The 14,803-nt window shown below is 40.9% G+C and overlaps 1 long non-coding RNA gene across 2 annotated transcripts; it reads left to right on the top strand.

Moving 5' to 3' along the window:
• The first annotated feature begins 292 nt into the window (after positions 1 to 292).
• Positions 293 to 11,984, top strand: LOC114935449 (uncharacterized). 2 transcript variants are annotated; one of them, XR_003820489.2, is made up of 3 exons: positions 293 to 1,632; positions 9,399 to 9,694; positions 9,764 to 11,984. It is a non-coding gene; the product is annotated as an uncharacterized LOC114935449 (long non-coding RNA). The 2 variants fall into 2 exon arrangements; XR_014924445.1 differs by having other exon boundaries at positions 9,399 to 11,984.
• The last annotated feature ends 2,819 nt before the right edge of the window (positions 11,985 to 14,803 follow it).

The raw sequence follows: 14,803 nt of genomic DNA on the forward strand, positions 1-14,803 counted from the left end.
GACTGTCTTGCCCGCGGTTTTTGATCCGTGGTTTTCCCGCGGGACTTTGGGCAAATACCGAGACAGGGACTTGGGGAGTCCATGAGGGACGATGGGTCCACGGAAGATACCCCTCCCCTTGTCTGAACCGGAGGACGAAGGGAGACTGGGACTTATCTTCAAGGAATTTTGAAAGTCGATTGGGACCAAATTGACGGAAGTCGCTCGGTAACCTGCGGCAGCAGCCCAGGGTAGGGCAGGAAGACTCGTCGGTGCCCTGGAATCGACAATTGATACAAGTTGTACTGTGGACTTGGATTGGCGAATATAGTCCAACGGATGCGCGACGGGATCCAGAATGGCGGATTGTTTGGTAACCTGTGGCAGGAGCCCAGGGTAGAACAAGAAAATTCGTCGGAGTCCTGAGGTCGGCATCGGAATGCAGAGTTATTGTACAGCGTTGGATAGCCCTCTGTTTTTGATTGTCGGGACGACAATCTTGAAGAAGGGGGGCAGTGTTACGTCCCTGATCTTTCATCCTCTGAATATCATCCCTTGTGTCGTGGAGCTTCATCGTTAAGGGGGGTTGTTTATTGACAACCGCCCGGTGGTTGTTTTCAGGCTCCATGACAGTTTTGGTCTAGCTGTCATCTCGTACGGACGTGACTTGACCAGAGAGCAATCTTCTTTCTTTCGCGTGTACATTAGTCATTGTATTTCATCATTGTATAAAGGATCATTTCTTCATAAGAGAGTGTATTTATTTCGCGAGCCGCGAGTGAGTGAGAGTGTGTGCGAGAGACGTCTTTTGCGAGAAAGAACGTCCGGAGGACGTAACAATATATATATAACTGCTTCTTATTTGCATCCGCCACATTGGTGACCCCGATGTGATCGGGAACGCGAAGCTCAAGCTAAAATCAGCTCGAACCGAGAGAGAACGTTACGTCGTTTCACGAGTGCTAGTGTGCCACACGAGGCCGAGAAAATGCCGTTGGATCATTTACCAAACCGAGGGTCGAACCAGGCAAATCTCGGGGATGAAGCCCAAGGTTTGCGAACCGAGAATGCCCAAGGCCAGCAGCTTCTCAATTCAGGCAGCCAAGAATAATTTGCTGGGACTCAGAACGTGACGACCATTTCCCAAAGCTACCGTCATTTTGCAAGCAAAACCCTCGTCTTTGGTTTGCCCAAGTGGAAATGGCATTCCTGACCAACGGAATCACTACAGACATCAGCAAATTCGGCTACGTGGCCATCCACCTTTCCGGTGACGTACTCGCTGTCTCGGATATAATTCTAACCCCACGGAAGGAAAATACGAGGCGCTCAAGAGGAGAATCAACACAGCTTTTGACGAAGGAGATGAGAGAAGACTTCATCGCCTCTTACAAAGTAACGAGATAGCCGACGAGAGGTCCACAGCGTACCTACACCGCCTCCAAAACTTGGCCGGAGGTCAGTGCAATGATCCTGTCCTGCGCACAAATTTCCTGGAACAGCTTCCCGAGCAAGTGCGTGCAATTCTGGTCGCCTCAGACATACGCGATCTTGGACTAGTCGAAATGGCAGACCGCGCGGTGGACGCCACCAGACCCACTTCAGTGAACGCAGTGGCGATCTTGGACAACTCACCGAAAACCGAATCACAAGGTAAGCCTGCAGATCTACTAACTACCGTAAATGCACTTCAGCTTCAGATAAAGGCCCTAACCAAGAAGTTCAATCGGCAACTGCGTCAACGTCGGAGTCGCTCCCAAAGCCGAGGCCGAGACTCGCGTGGACGTTCACCTGCCAACAGGAACAACAACAACAGCAACCGTCTGTGCTACTACCACCAAAAATTTGGCGCAGACGCACGCAACTGCCAAGCTCCGTGCGGTTGACCAAACTGTTCAGTGCCGCAGAGGGAAACCAGTAGTCGCTCAACGCATAGAGGCAACGTTGGGCACCAGTCTCACTCAAAATTCCTACCTATTCCTACCTAGAAGTAGTTTGACCAGGAATACTAAACCAGCAGATCTCAAATTATATGCGGCAAATGGTTCAGTGATTATTACTTACGGCGACAGGACACTCACGCTAAACCTTGGACTTCGAAGATCACTTACTTGGCGTTTTCTACTGGCTAACGTCCAACAAGCAATCCTAGGCGCGGATTTTCTCAAATATTTCTACATCCTGGTAGACCTACGAGGTCGACGCATCATTGATGGCACCACGGAACTCTTAACCACTGGAAAGATTACTCAGTGTCGCACCCTCTCACTTTCTGTAATAAAATACGACAATCCATACAAGGAATTACTACAACAATTCATGAAGCTGAAGCTGGCAGCCAGACTTAGCAGCCAGCCAGGGACGAATAGGGTGGCGGGCCCCGGGAGTTAAAAAGTAATAAAATATATCTAAAATTCATTATAACCAAATATCATACATTTAAGGTGATGCAAAATAAATCGAAATAACACACAAAAATAATAATAACATTATAATAAACAATTTACTAAACCGTAAGAATTAAATTTAAAGAGCAACATAGCTGCATATTCGTAGAGACTTGAAAAAAATCACAAATAATCTGTAAACCGAGTACAAGACGATGCTACAACGAGCTGCCCGGGGACGGTCCTCATTGTTAATTAAAAAAATTAAACAACATTTTTAAACAAATAAGCGGCTAAGTCGAACGCATACACGTAGAGACTTGAAAAAAATCACAAATAATCTGTAAACCGAGTACGAGACGATACTACAACGAGCTGCCCGGGGACGGCCCTCATTGTTGATTAAAAAAATTAAACAACATTTTTAAACAAATAAGCGGCTAAGTCGAACGCATACACGTATAGAGACTTGAAAAATGTCCGCTCTCGGTTGTATCCAGAACCACGGCGAGGACGTGGCGGACTATGGTTCCGTTTTCATTTTTTTTGTTTTTTATGTTTTTAATTTTTTTTGTTTTTAAAATTTTGTTTTTTTTATCTTTTTAATTTTTTTAATTTGAATTAAGGGGATAACACCACTGTAACGGCCCAAAAAATAGCACTTTTTCGACATTTTTTTTTTAATGAAAGGAAATGAAATAAAGTATTAATACTCCGTGAAGTTAATAAGCATATATTGAAGTACTTGTAAAAATTTTTTCATAAAATAATATTACAAAATGGCGGAATGGCAGCCATATTCCCTGATGCTCCTTTAAAATAAAGGGGTCTGCGGCAAGCAGTGTAGCCGTTGGAAATTTGAACCAAGAACAAATAAAAAAATTCCTCATGATCTTCAATGGTATATCTAGTACAATACGTATGGGATTTTAGAAATATTGATTTTTGAGTGATTGGCGAACATTTGAATAAAGTCGTTCATTTTTCGACAAAAAAAAAGTGACATTATTTGGCAATAAAAAATGTTTAGAGCAACGTATCAAAAATTCCATACGTATTGTACTTCGAAATGTTGTTTTGAATGTACAGTAAAAAATTCAAGTGAAAATATTAAAAATTGTTAGAGTTATACTGCTTGCCGCGTTGAAAAAACGTGTTTCGAGAAAAACGCGTTTACAGTTTGGAGTTGTATTATAACATGAAAAAATTTAAAATTCGACTCAAAAAAAATTTTTACTATTAGTCTGCAATCCCAGCACCGTAAAGCTGCCCTTCTAAGTTGGAATATTCGTCCTCCATTTCTTTCCTCGCAGTTGTTATGCCAGAGCGCGCTTTTTTTGCTGCATCTGATAATTGTGCCTCTGCGTGCTTGATTCGTTTTGTATCGGATTCGATGCAAAAATTATATGCTTCGACGCCAATTTCCATTTCCAGATATATTTCGTATATCTAGATATATTTAGATATATTTAGATATATTTAGATATATTTAGATATATTTTAGATATATTTTAGATATATCTAGATATATTTCATATATCTAGATATATTTCATCTAGTAGTGTCTCACATAACTTAGAAATCAATAAGCAAGGTATTATGCACTACTCTCTCGACAGGTTTCCACCCGGAGCAGGTAGCCGTTTCGGAGTCGCCCGACTCGTTCAGTACATAGCTAGGAATTTTGATGAAAAAAATTAGTTTCACGTATAAAAGTTTTTTCCTCGTATTCTACAGGGTTCAAAGGATTTTTTAAGCCCAAAAAAAAAATCGATTTTTTGAAAATTTTACAGTGGTGTTACCCCTTAAACAATTTTTTTATTTTTGTTGTTGTCTCCTAGTCTCTGGCTTTAATGTATCATTTTGTGTTATTATATGCAAAGATGCTGCAAATTCGAAAATGTTCGTAAAATGGAATGGGACGCTTTCAGATATTTTCGGAGACTTCAAATTGGACCTTTCGCAATTGTTTGTTTGTTCTTGGTTCGATAAAATTAATTGTCGGCATTTTATTGTTTTATTTTCCGTCCGTTTATCGGAGACAGAATTTGCAAGGAAGCTTGCTATGCCTCTGCGGACCACTCTCATGTCGTCTTCAGAAAAGCGTGTGTACGATCCGGAAGCAATTATGTATGCCCATGTGCATACGTGCACTCCACAATTTCCGCCTATATCGTCATTCACTATTTGCGAGGGAACGTCTCGTGGGATGTGTACTGTCCATTTATTCCACGACGTAATTCGAAGGTGTTCCTGTATAAAATGACGAATTCCATTTAATATCTTTTTGTCGGGATTTTCATGTAATGAATCCAGATATATGATACTCTGTCGTGAATGGACTATCACCATAAGTGTCCAGTGAGCTGCAAAATTAATCGGTATGAACCACACGGGGTAGTCCCACACTGCGTTTCGATTTGCCCATTTGTTGTATCCGACGCTTACGAACCCTCGCGTTAGTATACTTTGAAAAAAATGAGTAAGCATACAAGTGAAAAGTTTTTGCCTTTTGCGATTCCGGGTAACAGACTGAAAAATGCATTTATAACATTATCATCCAGGTATTGCTCTGTAGACTGAAATGGCATCAGCGTTCGGAAATTTTCTGCTTCAATAACGTACCCATTGATGTCTTTCCTTAAATCAGGAAACCCATCAGGATACGTCAATCCTGTATGAAACAATATTTCATCTGCTGCTGTTTCAGTCGTAGGACGTCCTGGTTTGAATTTTTTGAAATATTCCTGAGAATTATTATCACCGCAAACTGTTGTAGTAGTTAACTCTTCTTCATATTGCTCGATCATGTTTTTGTCAACTGTGAGAAATTTCGAATACCTCAGAAACTTGTTCATTCGCTTTGGTCTCTTCCAGGTCTCGACAGAATTATTTTCATCATCACTGATGATTTCTCGTTTCTTGCAACGCGTAGTTTTGAGTGAAAACTGTCGCTCCCGTAATCTCGCTTCAATTATTTTAAAATTTTCTCTAATGAAACGTGGTGCAGGAGTATGTGTTTCCCCATTCAGTATTTGGTGTTTTAAAATTTTAAAATAATTTTCGACAGGAGCATTGCTGTCACGCCTTAAATGAAATTTTGCAATACCCGTTGCTGACCATAAAGGGAAATACGGCATTAAAAAATCCACGACATAGTCGAAGAACTCTTTTGAAAAAAATGGATTTGGTTTTGTATTTTCGATTCTACTATTTTCCCGTACACTCATTTCAATTTTTTTAAATGTATAGTAATAAAGTGACGATTTCCTCTCGGAAGAAGACGTTTCAGTTTGTGCTTGTGGTGGTGAATACGTATCCGAGTTACTGCTCATGTCTTCTGTAATTATATTTATAGATTGTATTACATGGTTGAAATCATTGGTTTGACGATCGTTTCCGAACAATTTCACAAATACGCCATATACTTCAGCAGCAGCCGATACACCGTTACAGTGCAACATGTTTGCTAATAGTGATGCTGCTATAAAACGTATGCGTTTTTGTAAACGTATGATTTTTTGAATTACCGTCTTTATGAAGTGCGAAGAACATACATGAACAATCGTCACATTTTCTTTTATTAGTATTTTCTTTTCGTATTTATCAAATATGTACTGGATGTAAGTTGATAAATTCATGGCATTAAAGACTTTGCAGACTGACTGTATTAATGCCAAACTGAAATCTGTTTCAATTTTTTTTATTTTTTTTGTTGTTATTTTTTTTAAATTGTCATTAAAAACGTCCAGAAAATGCTTAATTGCTGTAATGTCGTGTTTCGACGATATAAATTCTGCAATAGGTAACGGTCCAACTTCTGTATTTCCTGGCAATAGCAGCACGTAATAATAAATCGTAGTTGCAGTATTAAGAAGGTTAGGTTGTGCAATAATCGAACCAGTTGCATCTAGATGTAAATGTCTCGATTTGTCAGAAGCTAAGTATCTAATTTGCTTTTCGCTGAACAAGATCACTGATAGTGGTATTAAACAAAATTCTTGAATATAACCGTGTAATTCTTCACCTCGAATCTGTTCTTGTTGTTCATCAAATAATTTTATCATAAACATTAGGAATTCTTTATCGAGATCATGTTTCGCCCGATTTTCACTTGATATTTTGTGTAAAATATCTAAACTCGGAGTCTTGTTTAAATTGCCTGCTCGTAATATTTTTTCAGTTTTAACAAGCATTTTTAACTTGACTACTATTGCCGATCGTTTTTCTAGTTCATCAGCTAATACTGCCCTGTCTTTGCCACGAATGTTGCGATGATATCGTTCTTTCCCATGGGAAACGTGTCCACTGACGTGAACATGAACAATTTTGTCAGTGTAGGGAACGTCAATATTTTCTGTTACGAAAAAATTAAATTTTACGCACGTCGAATGTTTGCATTGCCCTGCAGCTTGAAAGAAATAAGCACTTTTATTTAATTTATCTCTGCATTTATGCCACGAGATGGCTAAAACGCACAGAGGATATTTTTTTTCAAATTCGGTGTTAAAAACATCTACCCAACCCTTTCGTAAAGATTTATTACCGCCAACCCAGAATTCTTCCCAAAAATGTTTAGGGAGAACGAAGGAATTTCCGCGTAATGATGTTTTTTTTCTGCTATCCGTTTCTTCTTGAAGAGAAATATTCGGAGATGATGACTCACAATCATTCGTCGTGGACACGTTGGACAATGAAATTTCTTCATTTATCGTATAATCTTTTAGACGCAAAGGGTATTGATTGCTACTTGATAGTGAATCATGATCATCGACAATTATCATTCGTTCATCAGAATGAAAAGATTGATGATCGTCTGTAATAGTTGTCGATAAAGTTTGCTCATCGTCGACAGTCGGACTTTGAGGAAACATCACTACTGATGTTTCTTCTTTTTTCACATCGTTGTAAACAGAATTAAGTACGCCGAAATCATTCTTACAATTAGACACGTCTGAAGATGTGGGCTTTTCCACCTGTTCAGTTTGCTCGACGTATTGAACAGGTGGACATACATTGCAAGTTTTGGTTGTTTCAACAATGTTTATAATGTTATTCATATATTTTTTAAACATGTCTTTACATTTTCTTTGATGCTTTTCGATTGTACGCTGATCCCTGACATTGCCCATAATATTGCGGCAAACATCCAACCATAAACATTTAGTGGACTGATGTTGCAAACGCGAAACGAAATTATAAATGTTCTCATCGTATTTATTATATATCTGAACAATAGCGTCAGAAATAGCGTCAATAGTAATCAGTTCTCCGTGTTTTCATTGTTGCTCAAATCTTATATATTGACAGTAGAGATAAAAGAAGACATATTTTTATTACTAAATCCTACGCCTACTATAGAAATGCGTTCGTGCGTTCGTGCGTTCGTTCGTTCGTTCGTTCGTTCGCTCGCTCGCTCGCTCGCTCGCTCGCTCGCTCGGCCAGATTACAGAAACGAGGAAAAGCTCCGTACGGGCCACAAGACAGGAGAGTCGCGCCTCCGTGCCGTGGGGAGTAGGGGGCGTCCCCACTTTCACGCTGCCTATTTGTACATCGCGGATTCAGATTTCAGTTTGGCATTAATACAGTCAGTCTGCAAAGCCTTTAATGCCATGAATTTATCAACTTACATCCAGTACATATTTGATAAATACGAAAAGAAAATACTAATAAAAGAAAATGTGACGATTGTTCATGTATGTTCTTCGCACTTCATAAAGACGGTGGTAATTCAAAAAATCAAAAAATGCTATGATTTTTTTCAAGTCTCTACGTGTATGCGTTCGATTTAGCCGCTTATTTGTTTAAAAATGTTGTTTAATTTTTTTAATTAACAATGAGGGCCGTCCCCGGGCAGCTCGTTGTAGCATCGTCTTGTACTCGGTTTACAAATTATTTGAGATTTTTTTCAAATCCCTACGGATATGCGTACGACTTAGCCGCTTGAATTGTTTAAAAATGCTGTTTAATTTTTTAAATAAACAATAAGACCCGTCCCCGCTCTGGTCGCTGTACCATCGTTCTGTACTTAGTACAAGATGTGTCTGTGATTTTTTTCAAGTCTGTACGTGTATGCGTTCGACGTAGCCGCTTATTTGTTTAAAAATGTTGTTTAATTTTTTTAATTAACAATGAGGGCCGTCCCCGGGCAGCTCGTTGTAGCATCGTCTCGTACTCAATTTACAGATTATTTGTGATTTTTTTCAAGTCTCTACGTGTATGCGTTCGACTTAGCCGCTTATTTGTTTAAAAATGTTGTTTAATTTTTTTAATCAACAATGAGGGCCGTCCCCGGGCAGCTCGTTGTAGCATCGTTTTGTACTCGGTTTACAGATTATTTGTGATTTTTTTCAAGTCTCTACGAATATGCAGCTATGTTGCTCTTTAGATTTAATTCTTACGGTTTAGTAAATTGTTTATTATAATGTTATTATTATTTTTGTGTGTTATTTCGATTTATTTTGCATCACCTTAAATGTATGATATTTGGTTATAATGAATTTAAGATATATTTTATTACTTTTTAACTCCCGGGGCCCGGCACCCTATTCGTCCCTGGCTGGCTGCTAAGTCTGGCTGCCAGTTTCAGCTTCATCAACAATTCACCAAAGTTATTAGACCAGCAAAGGCGCAAATACCAAAACACTCAGTCCAGCCGTAATCACCCGAGGATCTTCAGTAGCAGAGCGAGCGCACCGACTCTCATCAATTCGCGCAAGAGCCGCGCGAAAGGAAATCGAAGAGTTAAAGCCGCAAGGCATCTGCGAACCCTTTTCTAGTCCATGGGCCAGTCCGCTACACATGGTCCGTAAGAAGGATGGTGGATGGAGACCCTGTGGCGACTATCGCCGTCTAAATAAGATAACTGTGCCGGATAAATACCCTATACCGCACATTCACGATTTTACTTACTACTTTCGAAACTGTACCATTTTTTCAGTCCTTGACCTGGCAAAGGCATTTTATCAGATCCCAATTGCACCAAAGAATCGCCCCAAAACTGCAATTATTACACCATTTGGCCTTTTTCAGTTTTCCCGGATGACGTTCAGTCTATGCAACGCCGCACAATCCTTCCAGAGGCTGATGGACACAATTTTCAGAGGTCTGAAATTCGTCTTTTGCTACATAGACGACATATTAATCGCCTCGACTACACTACAACACAAGGTGCACCTTCGCATAATCCTGGAAAGACTACTGGAGAGACCACGGACTGTCTATAAACATTTTAAAATGTGTATTTGGCGCACCTGAAGTCCACTACCTTGATCATCTCATCATCAAGGACGGAATAACAGTCTTACAGAATCGCGTTGCAGCGATCAGTAACTATCCAAAACCACGCACAGTCATGGAACTTCGCAGGTTTTTAGGTCTTATTAATTTTATCGCAGATTCCTGAAAAACGCTGCAGACACTCAAGCGCCGTTACACACACTCACCGCGGGAGCAACCAAGCGTGATAATCGTGAAATAGCCTGGACTCTAGAAGCGGAACAAACATTCGCAGACTGTAAACGCAAGCTGTTTAACGCATCACTCCTAGCACACTCATATGAAGGAGCACCGTTCGTTCTTTGCACGGACGCTTCCAGCTCAGCAGTCGGCGCTATTCTCCAACAACTGCAAGAAGGAAAATGGATGCCGTTAGGATTTTACTCTAAGAAGCTTAACGATGCCCAGCGGAAGTATAGCACGTACGACCGCGAGCTACTTGTCGTGTACGAAGCAGTAAAGTTTTTCAAACACATGATTGAAGACCGTCAATGCACAATCGTAACAGATCACAAGCTATTAGTATACGCCTTCGATCAAAAGCTTGACAAAGCGTCACCTCGACAATTACGCTACCTTGATTATATAGGCCAATTTTCCACAAGTTTCACCCACATCCCAGGCGCAAAAAACGTAACCGCAGACGCACTTTTCCGCATTTAGGCAATAAACATGCCTGTAGTGGTGTCAACGGACGATTTGGCTAGAGAGCAGCTAACCAATAAAGAACTTTAGACTCTGCAAACAGAAACCAACCTAAAACTTAACAAACTTTACCTAGATGACACAGACCAAGCAATATATTGCGATACATTTGGAAACGATGTTCGTCCATACGTTTCTGCCTCGCTACGACGCACGGTGTTCAACGCAGCCCATCGCCTATCGCACCCAGGAGTTCATGCTACCAGGCAGCTAATCGCCCGAAGATTCGTCTGGCCCGGCCTAAACAGTGACGTAGCTCGCTGGAACAAGATTGTCAATACGCGAAAATCCATCGTCACAATCATACCATCCCAGATCACATCAAGGTATCGAACGCTAGGTTTTACCAAGTCTACCTGGATATTGTCGGTCCTCTTCCACCATTACGCGGATTCAGGTACTGCCTTGCAGCAATTGACAGGTTTACACGCTGACCAGAGGCAACCTCTATAGCTGACATCACAGCCGACACAGTAGTCAATGCTTTTTACTCTACATGGATCGCACGATTTGGAGCGCCAGCAGTGATAACAACAGATCGTGGAACACAGTTCGAGTCTCAATTGTTTCAGGCACTAACGACCATGATAGGAGCCAAAAGGACCAGGACAACACCTTACCATCCCGAGTGGAATGGAGCCATTGAACGGTTCCATCGCTCAATGAAGACAGTCATCTGCTGCTACGCCAATAGCGAGTGGGTAGACATCCTACCGATTGTATTACTGGGCCTAAGGACAAGCCTGAAGGAGGACATAAAAATCAGCACCGCTGAGCTAACTTATGGAACCCCTATCCGACTCCCAGGCGAATTTTTCCTTCACGAAGAAACAACTGCAGATCCTTACCCTGTTCCTTAAAAAACTACGTTGTCATATACGAGAAACTCGTCCTTCCCCAACGGCTTCACCATATAAAACCAAGAGCTTTCATCCTCAAGGATTTAAACACGTGCTCGCACTGTCCGAGTAGGCGCAACCCAAAGGTCTTTAGACCAACCGTACGAGGGACCTTTTGAGGTAATAGAGCGAAGCACCGACCGAGTCTTCAAGGTCAACATCAGAGGTAAACCAACAACTATCTCAATAGATAGAATAAAGCCGGCATTCCTGGAATCTCTGCCAACGCGGCCAGACCAAGCAGAAGCATCAACACCCACGCCGGTCCCAGCGATGAGAACGTACCCGCCTGCCAAAAGTAACAAAACCGTCCGGTTTGCAACTTAAATACTAGGTTATTAAGAAGGAAGGTAGTATGAAGACTACTTTCGTAATATGCCTGCGCAATACGCCAGTCCAATCCGAGCCAATTACTGCGTCCTAGTGACGTCTTATTTTTATACATATCTATGTATACTTATCTATCTATAATAGATTAAGTCTATGTTAAGACCATAATCTTTCTCCTAAAGAGAGACTCTTGTTCTGCGCAGCGTGCTTAGTCGTTCGTTTCCAAAGATTAACTCGTGATATTCCTTGTGATATTTGTATTAAGCAGTAATAAAGTTATATTCATATATATATATATATATATATATATATATATATACACACACACAGGGTGTCCCATAATTCGCGAATCACCTTTTATGGGCAGATAGAGCGTGTTAAACTGAATAGAAAATTCATGTATCATTTTGCGATATTTGCAATAATTATTGAGTTATTTATTAAAATATCTAAACAAACGAATAAGCAAGTAGAAAGCATTATTTGATCGAGAGGCGGCGTCATGCAGCGAGCGGCGACCAATGTAGTGGCGCCGAAAAGTAAGATGATACTTTTGATACTAAGCGGTACATGCACACCGAGTCCGACCTATCGCTTTCTATCCGCTCATTCGTTTAGATATTTTAGTTAATAACTCAATAATTATTGCGAATATCGCAAAATGATACAGGACTTTTCTATTCAGTTTAACACGCTCTATCTGCCCATGAAAGGTGATTCGCGAATTATGGGACACCCTGTATGTATATATATATCGCCGCTCGCTGCATGACGTCGCCTCTCGATCAAATAATGTATGTATATATATATATATTGTTACGTCCGCGACCACCCTTCTGATTATCTCGAAGAAATGTCGCGCGCACTCAAACTCTCACACGCCGGAAATGAATACACTCGCGTAGTAAAGCAATAAACTTTAATATTAGAAGCCAATAAACCGTAGCGATACAATATAATATTACGTGCATTAATCCTAATGCAAATATATCCGCCGATCAGCTGTCAGAGGATACGTCCTCACCGCACGACAGCTAGACCAGAACAAAACGCATCGATAGACATAAACAGCTTCTTAGCGACGATAGAAGATCCTGATAGAAGACCCTGATAGAAGACCCTGATAGAAGATCCTAATAGAAAATCCTGACGATCGTATAATACAGGGATGTATCGTCAAACGGGCGGGACACGGACATAACACTTGCCCCCTCCTCTTCAAAATTGTCGTCCCGACAATTAATTCAATAGGACAGATCCAGAACAATTCCTTACAGGAACCTCGCCGAATTACAGTCCCCGATGTGACTCCATGTTCTCCCCGAACTGCTGTTCCAGGTACAACGAACTGCACACCATCTTGGGTCCAATCGACTTCATTGATTCCAGGAATTTTCCTCAAAGTCCCAAAAATTCTTCAGGCAAGAGAGGGGTAACATTCCGTGGACCCAACGCCCTTTTAAAGGACTCCTCAAGCCTCTGCCTCGGCATTTGCCCAAAGCCCCCGGGAAAAACCACGGATCAAAATAACCACGGGGTGAGGCAGTCTTCGTCCCTTTTTTGTGAGGTAGTCTTCATCCCTTTTATCTCTCTCATCTTCATCAGGTCCTTTTTCTTTTTGTTGCCAAATAAGATTTTCCTGAAAAACAAATCTTACGGCAGAAAAATTGAAGAATACACAATTTTATTAAAAGTACAAGTAACCTATCGTGGGTTCCGATTCTAATGCAAGTTTCGACTATAAAAAGGAGCTAATCTATCCGAATGCACAATTTTACATTTGTGCTTATTTGACCTTATGATTCCAAAAACCACATCGCTAAGCTTTTTGATTATTTTATAAGGCCCCTCCCAATTACTTTGTAATTTAGGAGATTTGCTTTTTACTCTATGAGGATTATAAAACCATACATCTTGACCAATATTAAAATTAATCTTCCTAGCTCTACGATCATGTCGTATTTTAGAACGAAGAGATTGAAGATTCAAACGCTGACTAGCACTTTTGTGAATATTGTCCAACTTTTCCCTCAATCTGTGTACATATTCTTCGGAAGAATTATCTTTTTTATCTACTGGAGGACTCCCTCGTAATAAATCCAAAGGTAGTCTTAAGTCTCGTGCGAAATACAATTCAGCAGGGGAAGCACCCGTAGCTTCATGTTTCGAAGAACGATATGCCAACAAGTACATATGAATCCAGTCATCCCAATCCTTCTGATCTTCTGAAACAAATTTAGCCAAGTAATTAAGAATCGTTTGGTGATGACGTTCTACCTGCCCATCTGACTGAGGATGTAGAGCAGTAGTCCTCGTCTTCCTAATCCCTAAAAGATGTGTTACCTCGTGAAAAATTTTAGATTCAAAATTTTTACCTTGATCGGTATGCACTTCCAACGGAACTCCATGTCGAGAAACAAATTGTTTCACGAAAACATCAGCTACCGTTTTTACTTTAATATTTTTTAAAGCAAATGCCTCTACCCACTTGGTAAAACAATCAATAATCACTAACAAATATCGATTTCCAGCTGTGGTAGTCGGAAGAGGGCCAAGTATATCCATTTGTACCCTCTCAAATGGAAATCCAGCATCAAACACTTGAAGAGGTGACTTCCCTTTTCCTGATGGACCTCTCCTTGCTACACAAACCTTACAGGAACGGCACCAATCCTCCACATCATTCTTACATGTGGCCTGTTGTGTGCCTCGGGAGAGACACTTAAGGGTCGCGCCAAATTGGGATGGGAATCCGGGGCGTCAGGACTTGTCGGGTGTTTGTAGAGAAATGCACTACACTTTTTGTATTAAAATTCTTTATTCAACTTCAACCACTTGGTCTTTATTTTATTTCACTATCAATACACTGAAGCTTTACGAGTGTGCGGCACTGACTTTATATTACTCCGCGTATCGCGCACAACTGCGAGTCGATGCTAAGTGCGCGCGCGGTTAGCGAGATCGTGGTTAGAGCGTTTATTTGTGTCTGCGACTGAGCGAGTTGTCGCGTCTCTACTCTCTTTTTATATCGTTGTTTTTGGAGTTTTCCCGATCGGAAGGGGTGCCTGGCAACAGGTTTCCCCGGTCGAGAATCTAGGTGCAAGCGAAGCAGATTCAAAGTCCTTCTGCTTTGCTTGCACGTTGACCAATTTCTGTTCCGCGTATATCTCGCATTGTATGCGTTTTTAACGCGGTCATTATCTGTCGTAATTCTGATTTCGCGTA

The sequence above is a fragment of the Nylanderia fulva genome, unplaced genomic scaffold, assembly GCF_048542155.1.
Source record: "Nylanderia fulva isolate GAGA-0341 unplaced genomic scaffold, ASM4854215v1 Scaffold177, whole genome shotgun sequence".
Classification (NCBI taxonomy): Eukaryota; Metazoa; Arthropoda; class Insecta; order Hymenoptera; family Formicidae; genus Nylanderia; species Nylanderia fulva.